Genomic DNA, 12,805 nt, shown 5'->3' with positions numbered 1-12,805 from the left:
AATCCAAAGGGGAAGCTCTCTAAATAGATGTTCATTACAGGATTTTGGCTGGAGTTAGAATCTCTAAAGGATAGAATTAGTTTATTGGCAATTACTACTTAAAGTTCACTGTGATGACAAAGTCCACAGAAGTGTTTCTATCGCCCAGTACATACTGTAAATGCATTGTTAGATACAGTACTCAAATCCATATGTAACACATGTTCTTTTCCATATGGGGCCTACTGGGGTCAAGATATATACAACACCAGAAATAACTTCTAGAGGAAAAATGCTAAAAGCTTAACAATGCTTCATGCTGTTGTCTTGTATACTTTTCCACTTTCAAAAGTTGGCCTACTCATTTAAATGGTCTTTTGAAGAACATAAGTGGACCCTGGATTCTGTTATGTTTGAGTCTGTTGTATCTAATATTAAGTCTACCAAATTATGTAAAATGTATTGAGAATGTACATAAAATTCAACAGTTATAGTCTACCATTACCAATTGTTTAAGCATAGCAAAGTTCAGCTTGGAAACATTACTGTTATTAAATCAGCTATCTTGGATATCAAGTCTTAAGAATTTGGTACTAGTTTCAAGTAAGGGAATTGTAGTCAGAAAATGTCCAGAGTGTGAACTCTGATTTCACAAAGACAACAGCCCAATATGATGTGGTTCCTTTAAGCACGATATCCTCTCTCAATTAAATGTTTACACCCAGTTTCAAAATTCATTGAAAGTGATGGGAGTTTTTTCTTTATTCCAAAAGTATTTGGATCTGATGCTTCAATTTTGTTGCTGGCAGTGCAAGTAACAGAGAATATTGTTTTGTTTTAGTTTGTTTTAAAATACCTGTTTCTTAGATGGCATAATATACCAAAAGTCCACTGACTCCTACAACTCATGGTACTAACATAGATTTGTGTTGGCAATTGGAATTTATATAGCAAAGTGAACTCTGGGGTTGTTAAAATAGGCTATCTACTTACATCTTTTTGCACAAAGCAGTAAGAACTTGCAGTTTAGAACAGTTTGCTTGTCTCTAACACTGAGACAAACAGTTCCAGTTGCTGCAGGTTCTGTGTTTTCTTGCAGAAATAAGGAAGCCTTGTTCAGATCCAAGAGATCTCGAAGTACTCGAGACTCAGACTGGTTGATCTTCTTACCTGGTTTATAATTATTGCAATGATTCTCAACAAAGATGTCACAGCACTCTGGGGTGCCTTCATATCCTTTCAAGGATCCTTCAGGGTGCCATGCATTATTAGCAACTAGGTGAGCAAAAAATATTGACAAGATAAACCCAAAGATCTTTAAATAGGAATCCATAGTTAGTTCTTGCTAGGAAGGAATAAAGATTTTGTCTTTAACTACCCAAATGAAATGTGTGCTGTCTCTTCAGAGTCCTAGTACAATGATGTGGGGAAATTTGGGATTAAATCCCTGCCTTCTGAGAAGTCCCTTCCCCACACTTCCTCACATGCACCAACTTAGAAGAAAGCCTGAAGAAGGGGGATTGTGCCCAAAAGCTTGCTGAGAACTTTTTCCCAACAACTCAGTTGGTCTAATAAAAGTTATCATGTCTACTCAAAGAACCTTGCCAACTTAAAAGAAAAGTACGGATGCTGCTTATAAGAAGTAACTCACTTTTAGAAGGCCTGCCTGTGGATTCCTACTAGCAAAACTCTCTCTCTCTCTCTCCCTCTCTCTCTCTCTCTCTCTCTCTCTCTCTCTCTCTCTCTCTCTCTCTCGTGTGTGTGTGTAGCAGCTTACCTTCAGCCTCCGTGAGGTCCTGAATTTAATTTATTATTGATTAGAGCTAGATCTACCTGTTTGAAAGATACAGAAAAGTGCCATTTTTGCTACAGGAGAAAGTCTGCTTTCTGTATTGAAACAGAAGAAAAATACTTTCTAGAATTAACAAATAAAAATATGAATGCACCAGAATGAACTCACACCTCAAATGTATTGAAGACAGGAATACCCAATTACCTGTGGGGGCACATTTCTCACAAGAAAACTACTCTCTCTCCAATTTCTCAGTTCTAGTCCTCTAAGGGAATTTACAAAACACTTTTCACAGACAAGCCTAAGAACTTCATCAACCTCCTGGATACAAAAAATCATGGACTAAATGTAGACGTTGGATTTATGACACAGTATAACCTGCCTGACATATGACTCCCCAGGTACCTCTCCACTATTTACCAGCTACATTCATCCCCCTTCTCTCCCCCTGCCCACCTTCCCCAGCCTGTCTTTCACCCACTGACTCCTCAATATACATCTTCACTGACTACCTGTCTTGCATGCATACCAGCCTCTGGCTTCTTTGTTATTCATTCCATCTAGAAAGACCACACACCAACTACAGATGCTTCCTCAGCCTGACAAAGGGTTTTTAAACCCAAAAGTTTTTTCTAAGAAAATTTTTTCCCACTAAGTTTGTCTAATAAAAGAGATCAGATTCACCCAAAGAACCTTATCTGCCAGATAAAAATATATTAATTCATTAAAATGGGACAAAATGTATCACTATGAAATTACTTGCCCAATATTTTATGAAGATATACAATTAAATAGATACATTTAACAAATTTGATTTGAATCCAGATGTATACAATTTTTGCCCTTGCAGTTCATATGGAGATTCTTTTGGATGCATGAAATTAGTACTTTGAAAAAAACTATCCTTGACTAAGAAAAAGGGTTCTTATTTGGAAAAAGGTGGAAAGGGCAACAAAAGTGTATGGTGAAAGAGGTGAAAATAGTGATTTTTAAATGGCTCAAATAATGTGGAAGCTCCTCTTTTAAGGCAATTAGGCAAAACTTCTTGATTCACTGTCCCCACCTAACTTTCCCTTCCCCCATGATCTGAAACTTGAGGCCATTTTTTCTCTAACCCTCATTAATCTCCTCAGCTCTCAAATGCAGTCTTTCTAAATTATGGTTATAGTTATAACTGTCACACTGACAACCCCTATGTTTCTACAATATGAGGAAAAAAACCCTGGATACATTTGTCAGGGCAACTTGCTAGAAACTAAGGCTGAGCAAAGCTTTGGTCATTGATTCAATTTGGCCCAATTCGGTGGACAAATCTCAGAATCTGAATTGAGTCAGGAGGCCCTTTAATCTCTCTGAATCAAATCGGAGACCTCCAAATTGATTCAGAGAGATTCTATGATTTGGACATAGGCACAACTTTAGCTGTTTTTTCTACATGCCTCAAGGTACCAGGCAGTTCATGAATGCTGAGATGCTGGGGCGGTAACCCACAAGAGCACGCAGGGGTCCCCAGTACTCTCGGTGGTGGACCCAGAAGCGGACCAGAAGCACTTCCGGTCCACTTCCAGGACTACCATGGATTGCATGGTGGACCCTCCAGCCCCCAGCTCAGCAAGTGGTGCTTCCTGGGCCTCCACCCAGGATCCCCCTGCAGCTGATCACCAAGCTGGTGGTGTCTGGGGGGACCCCCCAGAATGCTCCCCAATGGACTCAGAAGTGAACCAGAAGTACTTCAGGACCACTTCTGGGTTTGATGCCAAGCACGTGCCCCCCCCACCATGCTCCTGTGGGACACTCCATCTGTCACCATCACAGCATTCACAAACTGCACCTAGTACCCCAAGCTATGTAGAAAAAACACTTAAAGCTGTGTCTGTGGCCTAATCGCTGATTCTCTGGATCAGCATTGAATCTTCAGATTTGGGTTCAGCTGAATCGAATTGGGACAGTGATCTGCATCAACTAATTGAATCTCTGTCCCCAATTCAGGCCAAATCTGAATCAAATATGACCCGTTTTGCACACCCCTACTAGAAACCCTCTGGCAGCAACAACATTGAAATACAGTTGCAGATTGAACCATTTCATCTGTGCTCAGGATTGGCACCTTGGTCATCCCAGACATAGGTAGATGTGAATGGAGACAGAACCTGGGCTATCCCATATGTGAGATTAATGAAAAGTCAGAATATTCTTCTTGCTTTTCAACCTCTCACTTAACCAACAAGTAGGATTTTTGCATGTTTACCTTATCCAGTAGTTTGAAGAAATGAATGTGTCAGTTCTTACAAATATGAAAGTATTTGAGAGTAGCACATCTGCTAGCAGGGATATCCACTGAGAACATGAATAATAAAATGACACTTAAGCTCATGTCTAATATAGTGTGTTTTATATATAAAAAATGTACCAGAAATAAACTGTATTGCCTACACCAGTAGTGCTTAATTTTTTTCACCGTGTGGGCTAGACACTCTGCATGCTGGATCTGTTGTTTGAGGTCAGTGCATGGAGCCAGCTCCACACACTGGATGGGGCCAGCAGACCGACCCCGGATACTGGGTCTAAGGCTACATGCTGGGTCTGATTTTGTGCACTGGGTCCAGCTGTGGGCCAGTCCTGCATGCCAGCCTTTTCTGGTACATAGGGGCCATGTCATCTGGCTGGGGAGATTTCCATGTGTCCAAACTTGTGGCAGCAGTGTTAATTAACATTGCCACCATTCCCCTGCCACCAAATTTCTGAATCCATGGGAAGCCCCACAGGCTGAATAATTTGGCTCCACTGGCCAGATTCAGCTATGGGCTGTATGTTGAACACCACTGGACTGCATCCTTTGTTATGCATGGTGCTGATGGGGATTTGCTTCCTATTTGGCCAGATTGTGTTGGCCTTTGAGTTTTGGTCTATTCTGTTTTTAAGTTTCTACTTTCTAGATATATTTGTCCTATGTTGGTCTTAGCACTTCACTTTAGACTGTGAGGAGGAGAAGGCAGGTATATAGAACAAAGGAAGAAGAAAACCAAAATGGTTCCCAGGATCTATGAAAGATTAGGTGTTCTAACATGCTGCACGATGCAAGTAATCTCTCATTACTCTTCCCACTATTAGCTGGGCAATGGGCTGCTTTGATCTGAAGGATCCATTTTCAAAAAAAAGTATAAGACTGGAAGGAACAGATGTTGATGACCCAAAGGGTCAGCCTCATGTCCCCTCTAATACTCAGAGCTATTGCTAAAAAAAAAAAAGGGAACTAGAGGGTGAGGCTTTGGGGATTGCCAGATTTCTTGGGGAAGAATCTCTGAAGAAAGGGAAAAAAGGGTGAAGTTCACAAGGCAGAGGAAATAAAGGCAACCCTAATTCAGAGTTAGGAGGTACATAATGAAACTACATTTAGGGGCCAGCATTCAAATTGCTATTTGTGAATAAACACCTGTCAATTAGTCGGACACATACCACATCCTGGGTTCTTGGCTGTCCCTTTCATTTCCTCTTTATCTGTAGCTGCTCTCTGAAAAATCTCTAAAATCTTCCTATTTTGCCTCTTGGTATTGTGTGCTGAAAGCCAAAGCACATCTCTCTACTGTCTCTCCAGAGACACACCTCTCTTCACGCAGGAGGGGGAGGAGGAAAAAAAAAAGAAAAACACTGAACCTTCTTTCTTGCACACTAAAAGACCTTTGTCCCAAACCACACATGTAGATTTTAAACAGAAAATAATATTAAAGCACAGTGCTTCCTTTATAGTAGACCTTATGTGCCTTATGCAGCTTTCTGAGTTCCTGTGTCCATGGATTTATGATGTGCTCTACACTTTCCACATTCTCAGTGCTGCTTTCCCACATTTGAAGGAGAAATGATCAAGAGATTTGTGCTGGAGTAAAATTTATTCTGTCTTAAGCTGTGTAAAGGTTCCAAATTCACCACAGCATGGAAAATATAAATGCTGTAAGCATCTTGGGCCCTTCCCAGACATGTAGACACCGTGCCTTGTGCAGAAATGAACATTATATTCTTGTAATTACTACTCTCATCAGAACCACTTTTCTTCTAAGGAATCAAGTAACTGCAAACTGACCAGATTCCATGGTCCAAACACCAAGGAGGACTGTTCATTTATGGGAAGAGAGAACCCTCCATCCTTTGAAAAGCTACACTCATCCCTTGAGTGGTAAGGGGAGTGGGCCTTGCAGTTGACTAGGGCAAGCTACAGAACTGCACCATGAATTCCTCAAAGGGCTTTTGTAAACACTGTGGGTGAAGAAGCCTATAATTTTTTTCTTAAAAATCTTTTCTAAGCAATGTAAGATCATGGTATTGTAAATTGTATCAAGTGCAGTCAATTTGCTGCACATGGAATGGGAGGCAACACTATAGTGTTCTGGGGTTTTTTTCTTTTCATATAGGGTTGTTGTTTGTGGGGGGGGTTTAACACTTTACTCTTTGGACTTAGTATTTGCACCTCTACTGACCTTCAGTCCTATTAGAGGCAGGTGCTCAGTAAGCTTCACATAGCTTAGTCAATACATGCCAGTCCTGACTTGCCTCATACTCCTGCTGTTCCAGACCTGAAGGCATCTTTTGATTAGCGCTTGCAAATCTTGTCACAATGTGCAGCACAGACAAGCATTCACAAGGGATTGAAATGAAACCATCAAACTAATATTTGATGGAGAACAATGCAGACTGTAATAGCCTTTCCAGCATAGTGGAGTCTGATGTCACTCATTCCTTTTCTGTTATGGTATTATTTTCATGTGTGCTGTCTTAACGTATTAAAGTTAATTGGGGTTTGAGGTACCAAAGGTGGTTTGGATTGAACCACAAGCACTGATGTAACTTTCTAGAGTTCTGTTCACTAATAAAATTAGCATTTCTTTCAGTGCCCTATAGAACTTTTTGATTGGCAGTAATGAAGCTGTGCTAAAATAAGAACGGAGGGTGAAAGTCGCATCTGCATAGAAGACCAGTCCAAGGCTCGGGCCTCACTTAAATCCTATTTATTCCTTTCTGCTGAATTTCCCTCACTATATCTCCCATGGTGTGAGAGAGGAAAAAAAAGACATGCTGCTATGAACCTTGGCTACTTTGGTTCTTGCTAAATATCAAGCCTGCGCCAGCCCATGCTAGAATCATCAATCAATTTAGGCTCTGCTCTAATGCTTTCAAACTGAATAGTAGTATGTTCTTCTGTCCTCATCCCTTGCTTCCAAGGCTGCAGAGACAGCATATTTGGCTCCCTCAAGGAAGAGGTTAGTGTCTTGTTTGATTTGAGTCTCTCTCCTCACCCCTGAGCCAATGAATTATCACTGTGGGCAGACATTGAAGGGGATTTTCTCTAAGCCTCCTTGAAAAAAAAAAGATTGTGGTAGTGATTTGGCTTTGGGAATGCTCATGCCTCAAAAACCTGACGTGGCCCCACCAAATCAGCGTGGAAACAAAGAATGGGGCATTTGGGTCAGAAACAAGCAGCATATAAAAGCTAAAAATGTAATTTTAGGATCACATGTAGCACAAAAGAAAGCTGGAGGAATTGATGTGCCAGCAGAATTCACTGGAAATGTCAGGAGAAAGGAAAAAAATGAACTAGAGCATCCAGTCATCTGAAAGAAAAGCTGGGGGTGGGAAAGCTGCATTATCAGCTGTTCTAGTAGCTTGCGGTAGATGGCACTGTGGAATTCCTATGGGCTCCTGGATTTTATGTGAGTGGGGGAAAATAATTTGAAACCTCTTTATATATTTATCTTCAACTGACATTAACAAGGGTATCAGGATTAAAAATTGAACCTGTTTTAAATGAACCAACAGTGATCTTGTCTGGAATGGAAAAGGTTTACCTTCACAGATTCTTTTCATGAGGTTTCTTTTCTTTAGAACACAAATCTACTGGCTCTCAGGCATTTAAATTTCACAGACTTGCCATGTGACTCAGAACAAGCAGCGTCGTCTCTCTGATCCTCAGTTTTCTCATCTGTAAAATGATGATTCCACTTACTTTGCATGTAATTATTTTCATGCCTCTTATGATCCACTTGGAGATCCTTGAATGTAAGGCGCTACCTAAGCTGAGAGCTCTTACATTTATTCTCCTTTGAGCTGATTTGTAAAAGCTCAAGAGATCTTTTGCTATGCTCTCCTTGACTAACTTTATCTTAATAGTAGCAAAGGGCAACTTTCAAACACTTACATATCCCCCCATTCTCCTTAAGGCTTCACAAAGCAGGGGGAGAAGAGAGAGAGGGAGAGAAACTGCATGAATAAGTATTGTTAAAACGCAAATTAAAATTGAGTTAGCTTTATTCAACGTTTGAAAGCTGAAAGAAAAGAGGTATTTTGCTAATCATATTGGGTACTGTTAAGGAGTAGTTATAATTCAGTACAAAATAGAGCTTATGGTACAAAATGCCTCCATCTGTTGCAGCAGAGAACAGTGGTACAGGGCAGACCTCGAGGGGATACAGTGAAGCAACTGCCCCCCCCCCTTTTCAGACTGGATCACACCACAGGAATTTCTGGGGACTTTTTTAGTCTCCAAAGTAGGTGAGAATCCCTCCGCTTTCCCTTCATCCTCAAAGGCATGTTCCTTTCCCCCTCTCCTCCTCCTGCCACCTCTACTTTCCATTTTGGTTTGGGGCTCAGGGAAGCTTCAGAGTTGCATTTGCTTGGCTGAGTCAGGGCTGGCCTCAGCTTCCACAGTGACAGCAACAACTGGTGATAGGGGAGGGGGTCCCTGCTCTCTGCGTCTGCTCCCAGGGGGACTGGGCAGGGTGGACAACCCACCCACGTACACATCACTGCAGTCACTGACCCCAGCTCCCATGCAGCATGGCTGGTGTGGGCAGAAACAGCTCTGAAGCTTCCCCTGCCTCCAGGACAGTGGGGAAAGCAGCAGGGGCAGGTGTAGGAGAGGACAAACGGGGCAGGAGGGGACATGATTCTGAGCATGGAGGGGAAGTGGGGCCAGGACTCTTGCCTGGTTTCAGGACTTTAAAATGTTTCCAGAGGATTCTCCTGCCTAGCCTGACCACACCAGAAGGGGTGGGGGAGAGATTGAGAATCAGGGATTCAGTCACTCGTACAGCAGAGGTTGCTGGTCCCCCACTCTCCCTTGCCAAATCCTGGATCCGCCCTGATCAAGTAGATGAAGCCTGCTGCTTGAGGCAGCAACAGAGCTCGTCTGACTGTTTAAAGCTGCGTGTGTACATGCAGTTTGTTACAAGATGACAACAGTGGCCCACTAGCCCAGTGACTCTATAAATGTGAGAGATGGAGGAGCCTGACTGGGCCTTATTTTACATACATCACAGAGGGCCTGGTTTTCTTATGATGGCGGTGCTCAACCTACAGCCCACAGCTGGATCTGGCTCCCAAAAGGACTGGATCTGGCGCTAGTGGCAAGGAGCTTGGAAGGACACTTCCCCTGCCCTGCCCTGATCCCTTCCATAGCCCCCCCTGCTTTCTCCTTCTCCCCTCCCCTATGGCGAGCACTGCTTACTGTATTCCCTCCCCCATTCTCCCTCCCTGCACCCCCATGGCAAATATTGTTTACTTATGTCTATAAGCTCCTCCCCACTTCCCCCAGTAGTGGCCTGTGGTTTGCAAAGATTTGCAAGAACCAATCACCATTCCCACCACTGGTTTTATGTCACTAGTGCACCTACCCATATACCCATACAAATGCCCTTTGGCATATGTGGATGCTGTAACTGCATATGAATCAAGGACACATCCTTATTCCTGTGTTTCTGAAAACTTAGTCCCAAAGGAGGAATGTTCCCTACTGTGGAGTCAGTCTGTTTTTAAAGGACTCAAGGAAGAGGCTTCTGCTGCTTTTATGGGGAGATTATCCCACAACTTAGTATTTTGCCAAAAGGAATTCCCCTCCCGTATTTATGAAGTATATGGCCCTTTTTTCAAAAACTCCTCTTTGTATTGCTAATTGTTTCTAGAGCAGTTATAATGTGATCAGCTCTGTTCAAACAGAAAGACTCAGTCTGTGCCCCAAGAAACTCAGTCTGTTGGACACAGACGATACGGACCATTCATATGTGATGATGCATAAACAGAAGATTCCAGCTCGGATGGAGAAGAAAGGAATGGTAGTGGAAAGGAGGCATGCTTGTTTGGGTTCAAGGTAAATATTCTAAACTGTTGGTGAACTATCACTGAAAGGCTTTGAAGAATAAGACTAAGGCTTAAAACGTGACCACTGATCATGTGTGATCTAACTTCTGGGGCTAGGGACAGACCTTCAAAAAGCCTGAGCCTGAATTGATTCAACCTTTGCAGGTTAGTCTAACCTGGCTATGCTGAACTGTTTGGAAACTGGACAGACATTCTCTCTGGACTGAGGAAATTCAGACACATACCTGCAGTGTCTCAGGCTAGAAGCCAGGAGGGCGCTAGAACAGCCCTCCCTTTCCTTGCACAAAATTGAGCTGAGGGGCAGGTCCTGGCAGGATGTTCTCGTTAGGGAGGTCTTCCTGCACTATCCCAGGATGCTCAAGGGCCTGCTAGCACTCTGAGGCAAGGGGGGCAGGAGGGGTGGAGGCTGCAGTGCATGCATCTGTTGATGATATAGAGCTTTTCTATCTCCCTCCCTGCTTGTCAGACTGTCTGCAGCAAAGTGACAGGTGAGCAAGCCAGCCGGGGAGAGAGAGGGGGCTGATAGCATTCTTTATCACCCAATTAGCAAAACAATAGCCTCTCTCCCATTATTTCAAGCTCTTTGTAAACAGCTTACCCAGGTGACCTGTTGATTACTTCCAAAAACACTGTTCTGTCTGCCTGCCTGGCTGTCCCAATGAAATTGGAGAGTCACACACACGGACACCTCTTGGCATTAGCTAGTATACCACATGCATAAGGTCTGTGGGGCTAGGGTCCATGCTGTGGGAAATGGGAGTGGGGGGTTTCCTGCTTGATCAGTGAGGGAGGAGGAGGGTTGGGCCAGGGGGAATCCAAAAGACTCTGCTATGTCTGCAGTCTCTGCCAGAGCCTTATACAGCACTAGCTAGCATACCACATGCTGCCTATGGTCCGTGCTATGGGAGAAAGGAGGAAGGGATCCCTGCTTTAAGCAGCAAGCGGTGAGAGGGAGGGGGCGTGGGGCACAGGGAAGCCAGCAGACCCTGCTGTGTCTACAAGTCTGTGCCAGAGGCGCTCTGGCCAGGGAGCAGAGGGGAGGAGCCAGCTCTGCTGTGAAGCAGAGAGCCCTACCCAGCCCAGAGAGCATGCTGGGATGCTGGGGGTGTCTGGTTTATCTTAAACCAGCAAAGGGTCTGGGACAGACATTGTATAAACCGGTTTAAGCCAAATCAGTTAAGTATGATACTACGTTCAACCAGGTTTATCTCAAACCGGTTTCAGCCATTTTCAAACTGGTTTATGTGCACTGAACATTTGTTCTGTTACAGGTTTAAACCAGTTTCTGATCACTTAAACCATTTTATGTGTTATGTCTGTCCCTAGCCTGGATGTCCAGCTTCAAACACAGAAGGCCTGTGTTTTGTCAGTGATATGGAGGATGTATAGGTTCCATTGACTTCAGCTGTATTCATAAGGCCCAAATAATATTAAGCTAAATATGCTGAACTGGGGACAAGTGTGTTTTGAGCAAGGATTTGGATGAAATGGATGAAGAGGGTTGCCTTTTGGGAAAGGCTCTTACAAGGGAGCTATCAGATTTAAAATCTGTGCTTGAGTTTGTAAGTTTTTTATGTGCTATTGCAATCCCTAACACCTAAACTCATCATAACTAATACTTTCATTTTTCAATAGGCTCTTTTGTACTTGTAGCAACACTTTGGGCATAGTTTGCTTTTACTTTTCCCTTGTATGGTAGGGTGTTTTCTTCTGTTGATTGTGCAAATGTCACAGGTAGTCTACAGGGGATGAAGAGTTGGGGGGGGTTAGTTTTATTTTTTGTTTTAAATGAGTTTGTGTTATCAAAGTGCATACATTGTCAGGGTGATCCCAGGACAAGCATTTGACCTGAAACTACTTTCGATTCATTACAACAAAAGAACTGGATTTCAAGTTTCTGTTATCTCTTCAGTAATATTAGTTCCTGATCTTGTAAATAAGGTGCAGTAAATCTATATTAAGCTCTTTCAGATATTTTGAATTTCTAACTCCAATGTAATTTGTTGGCCATTGTCTTTCTTACGCCTTTTTCAGCATTCTTTTGGGGGGGCGGGCGGGGGGATTTCCATCCATCTTTCTGGCTTCTCTAGTTTCCTTTTATATTTGTATCTCCTCTCCCTTTTCTTTCATTCTCAGTGTAGCATCTACTCATTTAACTTGTATGCTGCATATCCCTATTCTGTATCATTAATGAACAAAGGAACTAAGAACAGCCCCTTTGGTGACACGCTAGCAAGCTCCACACAATATTCTGAATGAGCTTCAGTTGATCATTACAGTTGATTCACTGAAGTGATTTAAAAAAAATAAATGTAACGAAATATTCATTGCAAATAAAAGAGGAAGAGGGCACAGGCAGGTTTCCACACCCCAGGTATATTTTATTTGTTCAGGGTTTTTTTTTTACAAATAATGAGCTTTACTGTAAGAACAATGACTTGTTGATCATAAGCGCTGTGCTAAAGCTGACCTAGCAGCTGATGTTAGGGGGAACAAGAAATCTTCTTATCCCTGGAGGAGAGAATTCAGTGGCTTGATCCTTGGTATAACTACAGGGCTGCTCAGCTCCTGCTTTCTCTTTGGTGCAGGCATGGATTTGACATGGCATGTGGTTCTCAGCAAAATTGGTTCAACTCTTTAACCATCATGTCTAACAGCCCACATGCAAAACCCCCAAATATCAAAAGTCACGGAAGCTTTAAAAAAAAACACCAAAAGAAAAACACCCCTCATGAAAATCTGACTTGCATGATGCTGTGATAAAAAATGCAGTCTTTATTGTTGCCCTTTTGTTTACAGTCTTCCAGCCAGTTTCCTGTCAGTGACAGCCTTCGTGTCCAAGTCTATTTTGAAATGACTTTGTGAGGAAGATGTTGTAACACTGGTATC

Source organism: Crocodylus porosus, unplaced genomic scaffold (genome assembly GCF_001723895.1).
Source record: "Crocodylus porosus isolate Cpor-Errol unplaced genomic scaffold, CroPor_comp1, whole genome shotgun sequence".
NCBI lineage: Eukaryota > Metazoa > Chordata > Crocodylia > Crocodylidae > Crocodylus > Crocodylus porosus.
The sequence above is the reverse complement of the archived record's forward strand: the minus strand, read 5'-3'. Positions refer to the sequence as shown.